The sequence below is a fragment of the Macrobrachium nipponense genome, chromosome 15 (assembly GCF_015104395.2).
Source record: "Macrobrachium nipponense isolate FS-2020 chromosome 15, ASM1510439v2, whole genome shotgun sequence".
Lineage (NCBI taxonomy): Eukaryota > Metazoa > Arthropoda > Malacostraca > Decapoda > Palaemonidae > Macrobrachium > Macrobrachium nipponense.
This window is the reverse complement of record NC_087208.1, coordinates 45490816-45500082: the sequence shown is the minus strand read 5'-3', so window position 1 is coordinate 45500082 and position 9267 is coordinate 45490816. Positions and strand designations below refer to the sequence as shown.

The window sequence follows — 9267 nt, the reverse complement described above, 5'->3', positions numbered from 1 at the left end:
TGTGTGTGTGGGTTTCTGTGTGTATACATATAAATGTATATTTTCTTTTTGAAAATCTCTATATATTTACATACATACATACACACACATGTATATAATTATATATATATATATATACTATATATAGATATACTAGATAAATTAAATGATAATATATATATATATGATATATATATATAGGTAATATAAATATATAAAATATATATAATTATATATATATATATAGTATAATAGGTATGTAATAATTAGAGAGATTAATATTATATGTATATTAGATACTAAATAATAAAATATATTAAATAGTATAATAGATATATATATATATAGATTAGAAATTAATATATATGTAAATATATATATATATATATCTATATCTATTATAGATATAGATAAGATTATATATATAAATAAAGAAATAAATAATCTATAACTATATATATTCATATATATATTATTATATATGTAAATAATATATATCATATATATATCTCCCCTTTATCCCTAGTAACGATACGACAGATAATAGATTACTATATAATATATTACATACGTATGTGGTGGTGGTGTGCCACGCTAGACTAGTATATACTATACGTATGTGTGCCCGAGCGCGAACGTGTGTGTGTGTTGGTGCGTGTGTGCGCGCGCGTACTCTATAGCATATTTGCATACAGCATCTTTTCATTTACATGCAACTTTCACTCTTTTCTCTCCCTTTCTGTGGCTTCTCGATTATCATAATGCTGTTTTTCTCTGCGTCTCTTAATTATGATAGCTGGGTCATTCTATCTGTCTATCTATCTAGATTTATATCAAATATAACCTACTATATCCGTTTATACACGATAAAGAGCTGGTAAAAAATATAGTCCTTTTAAATGAGATATTTAAATTCCCGCGGTTATATTCCCGTGAAGATCATATCATAAAATGTCACTTTTCCACTGAGGAGAAATTCGTTTCATTTTCGAAATAAATAAGTAGTTTTTATTATAAAAAAAATATATCAAATATTATTAAAATTAAAAAAGTTTTTCCATTGATGAGAAATTTCCTTCGTTATTTGAATTTTTTTTGAAAAAAAAATGAAGCTTTTTTTATATTATTAAAAACAATATCAAAAGTAATATCTAAAATAAAAAAGTAAAGAAAAAAAAGAGCCGTGACAGACAAACGTAACCGCCAGACACCTCAACAAAAAGTAAATAAATAAAAAAAGCGAAAACTCGTTTTTATTATGGAGAGAGAGAGAGAGAGAGAGAGAGAGAGAGAGAGAGAGAGAGAATCTCGTTGAACAGCGTTTTGGGCCCTCATCGTGTCGCAAGGCAGATGAGTTGCCACTTACGTCAAACTGGACAGCGAGTGAATGACGTCATTCACTAAGAAGACACTCGTATAAATCTAAATGACGAAATGCATTTGCATGTGATTAAACCACTATAAATCTCTTTCAAAGTCAGGATAAGGTAAAAAAAAAAATACATTAACACGAAACGAAATGAGAGAGACGCGAAGACTTGCGAGAAGTGACGAAGTGGCAACTCTCTTTCTCTCTGGTTTTACTTGTGTCTGGCGTATATATAAACAGTTAACGTGAGCTCGGGTGTACATCTATCCAGCGGTCTTTGCAAGGTGAGCACACGCACGTTTTAATTCTAGGTGTTGGCACCGTGATCTTTGTCTGTTTGAAACTGAAGTTTATGTATATATATATATATATATATATATATATATATATATATATATATATTATATATATATATAAGTTCTCTATGTAACTAGGCAATGATAAGTTCTTGAAGCCATTGTATATATATATTTTTAGCAAACTGTTGCCTACATTATTAAGCTCATTTCCACAAAGTACTTTTAACCTTGAGACTTCTGCTCAATATATGCAATATATATATATATATATATATATATATATATATATATATATATATATATATATATATATATGTATGTATGTGTGTGTATGTATGTATATTTCGCACCTTATTTCATAAATATTTTTTAAGATTTCTCTCGTGAGGAAATTAACACATTTCTTTTAAAGTTTCCCATTCATCAATTTATAACTGGCAATAATAACTGTTAAAATATAGTGCTATCAGACGTTACTTACGGATATAAGTATTATCGTTTTGTATACGAATTATCCGATAACTTAAGTATGTATGTGCAATAATCACATAAAGCATAGCAACATAAGAATATTATGAGAACTGAATTTTTCATCATAATTCGCTACCAAACGAAAATTACAATAAACTTTCTTTTAAATAGAATACTTATTTAATTAATTTCCATTAAAGCAAAATCTTAGTCAATGTGTGGATTGTTTTATCTCATAAATCTGAATAAACAATTCATTTTTTGTTAAAATTTCAATTTTTAATCATTTCAATTTTCAATTTTTTTTAGTTTTCGTTTTTCACTCAGTCTCCATGAATATCATTCGGTGATATTTTATTAATTCTTGTCAATGAGACGAAACATTTTGAAAAAAAAATGAAAGTGTAATAGAAAAAAATCGCCAAACATTTTTCGCCCAAGAATCCCTTGGACATTAGAGATAAACGTTGTGATATTTGAAAGGTATCTATCTAAACGTTGTTTAGGACCACGAGTAAAGACGGTTTCGAATTTTGAATAATATTCTATTACATCCATTGTCCTATTATATTTAATATTTTTTTTAAATATAATAATTTACAGTTGGTGGTACTGAGAATCTCAGTCTATCTGTTATTATTATTTTTTCTGTCTCCAGATTATTACAATCTACTGTTTGACTGTATGATAGAAGTCTAAGCAAAGTTTTTTATGATAGTTAATTAACTTCGTTACTGAAATCTCTCTCTCTCTCTCTCTCTCTCTCTCTCTCTCTCTCTCTCTCTCTCTCTCTTTCCAATATCTTTGTCATTTGATCTCCCTCTTACTCTCATAAATATCTCTCTCTCTCTCTCTCTCTCTCTCTCTCTCTCTCAGTGTTGTTGAAATTCTCTCTCTCTCTCTCTCTCTCTCTCTCTCTCTCTCTGAAATATCCTTGTCATTGAAATTCTCTCTAGAGATGTACCCAAACAACAGCTTATGACTTCAGCTCACGAATATGAGAAGTGAATGACTCCCTGTACTACACGGGGAATGGCGCGATTTTGTCACCCACTGCTCATGCACGCGTATGTGACGTGAATGAATTGCTATAACCATCGGAGGGTAAAGATGACACGCAGTTGCAACTGGGGTATTTACGTCACAGCGTGAGAATTCAATGCGTGATTGATGATAATATTGTGAATGAATTGAAGTGTGCGTGTGTTTGTTGGTTTGTCTGTTTGTTGGAGAGAGAGAGAGAGAGAGAGAGCACACACACACACACGAACGGATGAAGAGACAGAAAGGCATACTGAACGAGAAAAGGGAGAAAAGACAGACAGACAGACAGACAGACAGAACGGATCCTGACTTTTAATTAGGAGACCAGGACTTGCATCTTATTTAAATGAATCTGAAATGCAAGGGCGCGAACTTATAAATAATAACGTATAGCGAGAGAGAGAGAGAGAGAGAGAGAGAGAGAGAGAGAGAGAAGAGAGAGGTTTCAGTAGCAACAGCGTTTTGCCAGTTGGGACTCCTAACTGATATTACGAAGAAAAAAAATAACTGTTTCCAGGAGACTTCAATGCTAAGTAGTGATCGCAACAATATGTTCAAAGCAAAAATCTAAAAAAAAAATTATTAATTAGTAAATCAATAAAGAGAAGAAGGGAAATATAAATCATGTGATTGAATTACATGGGTAACGACGAGAGAGAAAGGTAGAATATTTGAATATTCGATGAAGAACACGAAGGTATTGAGAATGAGTTGAAATCTGGGAGATTTCATGAAAACATAAAATTGACGAAAACAAGATATATAAATACATATATATATATATATATATATACATATATATATATATATATATGTATATATATATATATATTATATATATATATATATAGATATATATATATATATATATACATTATATATTATATATATATATATATATTTATATATCTTGTTTTCGTCAATTTTATGTTTTCATGAAATCTCAGATTTCAACTCATTCTCAATACCATCGTGTTCTTCATCGAATATTCAAATATTCTACCTTTCTCTCTCGTCGTTACCCATGTAATTCAATCACATAATTTATATTTCCCTTCTTCTCTTTTTTGCTTTACTAATTAAATTTTTTTTTTTTAGATTTTTGCCTTGAACATATTGTTGCGATCACTACTTAGCACTGAAGTCTCCTGGAAACAGTTATTTTTTCTTCTTTATATCAGTTAGGAGTCCCAACTTTTGGCTGGCAAAACGCTGTTGCTACTGAAACCTCTCTCTCTCTCTTATGTACATTATGTATATATATGTACTTATGTACATATATATACATAATGTACATAAGTACAAATATATATTGAAAAATATGCAGACGATATCTAGATATATACATATATATATATATATATATATATATATATATATATACAAAATATTACATATTTTTAATTTTTTCGTATAAGGATTAGTTTCGTATACGGATTAATTATGCAAACCATTTTGTAACTTGATACATAGATTAAAGAAATATTCTTCAGGAAACTTATTCATTCAAAGCCACTTAAAAAGCTGCATACGGAAGCGCATAATTCCTCCAACATGTCTGGTGTTTGTGTCTGTGTACATGTGTGCTTTTGTGCCTGTGTATATGTTAGTATGTAATCATCCGCCCCTCATTGGTGAAAGTCTATTCATTCTTCATTTTCCTCAGCCTTCACTTCCTCCTGAATTTTCCTATTTCAATATCCTGAATTGTCCAAGTAAGAAAAAAACACCTTTTCTTATTACTATTATTACTATTTTCCCACTTGTTTCTTGTACTCCGCCAAGACTAACCTGTTTTACATATTCGTTTTCTCCGCTGGTCTAGAATTGCTGTGAATATGTTGCAATATTATTATTATTATTATTATTATTATTATTATTATTATTATTATTATTATTATTATTATTATTATTATTATTATTATTATTATTATTATTCAAAAGATCAGTCCTCATTCATATGGAACAGCTATTGGTACGGAGCAACCCCACCAAACGGGCTATTGACCTGAAATTCAAGTTTCCAAAGAATATGGTGTTCATTTGAAAGAAGTTACAGAAGGCAATAGTAAATTATTATTATTATTATTATTATTATTATTATTATTATTATTATTATTATTATTATTTATTTATTTTTTTTTTTTGCTCTATCACAGTCCTCCAATCGACTGGGTGGTATTAATAGTGTGGGGTTCCAGGTTGCATCCTGCCTCCTTAGGAGTCCATCACTTTTCTTACTATGTGCGCCGTTTCTAGGGTCACACTCTGCTGCATGAGTCCTGGGGCTACTTCAGCGTCTAGTTTTTCTAGATTCCTTTTCAGGGATCTTGGGATCGTGCCTAGTGTTCCTATGATTATGGGTACAATTTCCACTGGCATATCCCATATCCTTCTTATTTCTATTTTCAGATCTTGATACTTATCCATTTTTTCCCTCTCTTTCTCTTCAACTCTGGTGTCCCATGGTATTGCTACATCAATGAGTGATACTTTCTTCTTGATTTTGTCAATCAACGTCACGTCTGGTCTATCACTCCTTCAGGTTGGTGCTCGTACCACTTATTACTGCAAGGTAGCTGATGTTTCTTGCACAGGCTCCAGTGGAGGGCTTTTGCCACTGAATCATGCCTTTTTTTGTACTGGTTCTGTGCAAGTGCCTGACATTCGCTTGCTATGTGGTTTATGGTTTCATTTTTCGTATTACACTTCCTACATATGGGAGAGATGTTATTTCCGTCTATCGTTTGTTGAACTTATCTGGTTCTTAGGGCCTGATCTTGTGCCGCTGTTATCATTCCTTCAGTTTCCTTCTTTAGCTCTCCCATCTGTAGCTATTGCCACGTGTCATCGCTGGCTAGTTCTTTAGTCTGTCTCATGTATTGTCCGTGCATTGGTTTGCTGTGCCAGTCCTCTGTTCTGTTTGTCATTCTCCTGTCTCTGTATATTTCTGGGTCTTCGTCTACTTTTATTAGTTCTTCTTCCCATGCACTCTTTAGCCACTCGTCTTCACTGGTTTTCAGATATTGCCCCAGTGCTCTGTTCTCGATGTTGACGCAGTCCTCTATATTTAGTAGTCCTCTCCCTCCTTCCTTTCGTGTTATGTATAGTCTGTCCGTATTTGCTCTTGGGTGTAGTGCTTTGTGTATTGTCATATGTTTCCTGGTTTTCTGGTCTATGCTGCGCAGTTCTGCCTTCGTCCATTCCACTATTCCTGCGCTGTATCTGATTACTGGCACTGCCCATGTGTTTTTGGCTTTTATCATATTTCCGGCGTTGAGTTTTGAATTGAGTATCGCCTTGAGTCTCTGCATATATTCTTTCCTGATCGTGTCCTTCATCTCTTGGTGTTTTATATCCCCTCCTTCCATTATTCCCAGGTATTTGTATCCAGTCTCATCTATGTGTTTGATGTTGCTCCCATCTGGTAGCTTTAACCCCTCAGTTCTTGTTACTTTGCCCTTTTGTATGTTGACTAAGGCGCATTTTTCTATTCCAAACTCCATCTTGATGTCCCCAGATACAATTCTTACAGTCTGGATTAGGGTATCTATTTCCTTGATGCTCTTACCATACAGCTTGATGTCGTCCATGAACATCAGATGGTTAATTATGTTGCCTCTTTTCTTGAGTTGGTACCCGGCATCCATCTTCTGTAGTACTTTTGTCATGGGAATCATGGCTACTACGAAGAGTAGTGGGGACAGTGAGTCCCCCTGGAAGATCCCTCTCCTGATTTTAACCTCTGCTTATTCCAGAGCTTGTAAGTATTGTATTCCAGTTGCGCATTGTATTTTTAAGGAAGCTGATGGTGTTTTCCTCTGCCCCATATATTTTCAGGCATTCTTAGCCATGTGTGTGGTATCATGTCGAAGGCTTTCTTATAGTCTATCCATGCCATGCTTAGATTGTTTTTCCTTCTCCTACTGTTCTTCATTACCATTTTGTCTATCAGGAGCTGGTCTTTTGTGCCCCTACACATCCTTCTGCAGCCTTTCTGTTGGTGGGGGATCGTGTTTGTCTCCTCTAGGTAGTTGTATAGCCTTTCACTGATGATACCTGTTAGTAACTTCCACATTATTGGTAGGCAGGTGATAGGCCTGTAGTTACTGGCTATATTTCCCTTACTCTTGTCTTTTTGTACTAAGGATGTCCTTCCTGTGGTCATCCATTTGGGTGCATGGTGATTTGAGATACAATGCTGGAGTTGTTCTGCTATTCGTGGGTGTAATGCCTTGAAGTTTTTGAGCCAGTATCCATGGACTTCATCGGGACCTGGGCTTTCCAGTTTGGCATTTTCTTTAGTTGGTGTCTGATTGTGTCTGTCGTGATCTCTGTGAATCTTTGTTTTATTCTCCTTGTTTCTTCAGCCTTGACTTCCTGGAGCCATGTTGCATGTTTGTTGTGTGATACCGGATTGCTCTATATGTTTTCCCAGAGTCTCTTACATGGTTCGGCTTCAGGAATTTCTTGGTGGTTGTCTTCCCCTCTTAGTTGGCTGTATAGTCTTTTCTGGTTGGTTCCGAATAGTTTGTTCTGTTGGTATCCCTTATTCCTGTTCATGTACCGTTGGATCTTATGTGCTTTGGCCTTAAGCCTCTGTTTTACATCTTCTATTGTGTTGTTTAGTCCCCTCTCTTGTACTTTGTATTTCTCGTTGAGTTCCTCCCTTGTTTTCTTGCTTCTTAACCTTTTTTCTGCCATCTCTTTGAGTTCACTCAAGTCAGATCTCATCATCATGATTTGCTTTTCCAGGCGCCTTTTCCAAGAAGGTTTTTGTTTTGGTTTCTGTTGGGTTGGTTGTGCTGGTGGTGTTGGTGTTCGTATCCCCATCAGTTCTGCTACTAATCTTGCTCCAGAAAACTTGAATACACATTCAAGCGTTTCTCTTTTGACTTGAGTTAGATTTGGCACAATTTTTCCTAACTGATAAAGACTCCATTATTCTTAAGACTATTCCCTATCCTTGCTCCAAGTTTTATTTCTATTCTTATTTAACGAGATAATTCACTATAACCACAACATTTCGGCCCTAGTTTTCCGAGATCATATGCTATAATGACAGCAACTCAGAGATATCCTACCTTTCACTTCTTGTACATTAAACTATTTTTTGTTAAGTCAGAAGTCTTTCTTACAGTTTTGAGATCATTCAGTTCCTTATTTTTCTATCCTTGTTTCTTTTTGAGGCAAAATACAGCAACTACAAGAGCTTCTGTTTATCTGTATTCAAGTTTTCTTGCTCCAGAAAACTTGCATACACACTCAAGCGTTTCTCTTTTGACTTGAGTTAGATTTGGCACAATTTTTCTTAACTGATAAAGACTCCATTATTCTTAAGACTATTCCCTATCCTTGCTCCAAGTTTTATTTCCATTCTTATTTAACGAGATAATTCACTATAACCACAACATTTCGGCCCTAGTTTTCCGAGATCATATGCTATAATGACAGCAACTCAGAGATATCCTACCTTTCACTTCTTGTACATTAAACTATTTTTTGTTGACGTCAAAAGTCTTTCTTACAGTTTTGAGATAATTCAGTTCCTTATTTTTCTATCCTTGTTTCTTTTTGAGGCAAAATACAGCAACTACAAGAGCTTCTGTTTATCTGTTTTTTCAGGAAGAATTCACTGCAATTTAATGATCTATTTAAATTAAAATCTAGGATATAAGATATACCATAATCGTTTTCCTAGTTTCTTTTTTTTATAATTTGTAATAATTATTGTCAGTTATACAATTTTCTCTAAAAATTCACTAACGTTAAACAAATTTTCTTGTCTACCAGGTGATAACTATACCGTGTATGAGTGGTTATTTCATTCTAAGCCAAGTCAGCTCTCTCTCTCTCAACCTAGCTACTTATATACCTCTCTATCTATGCATCTATTTACTTATCTATCTATTTACACAACCGTTTCACAAAATCAAACTCAGTAATTACAATATTCAGAGTCTTTATCAGTTAAGAAAAATTGTGCCAAATCTAACTCAAGTCAAAAGAGAAACGCTTGAGTGTGTATTCAAGTTTTCTGGAAAATTCCGAAATCTGTATAATTCTGCATTTTTATCACTCAACAAATTCCATATGTGTCAAGTC

General features: G+C 33.5%; 1 protein-coding gene across 1 annotated transcript in view; it reads left to right on the top strand.

Moving 5' to 3' along the window:
- Positions 1–1608: 1608 nt before the first annotated feature.
- LOC135194885 (apolipoprotein D-like) overlaps positions 1609–9267 on the top strand; it is a 21838-nt gene continuing 14179 nt past the window's right edge. The window contains exon 1 of the mRNA XM_064221085.1: positions 1609–1632. The gene's annotated coding sequence lies outside the window, so the exon portion shown is untranslated. The remainder of the gene's footprint in view (positions 1633–9267) is intronic.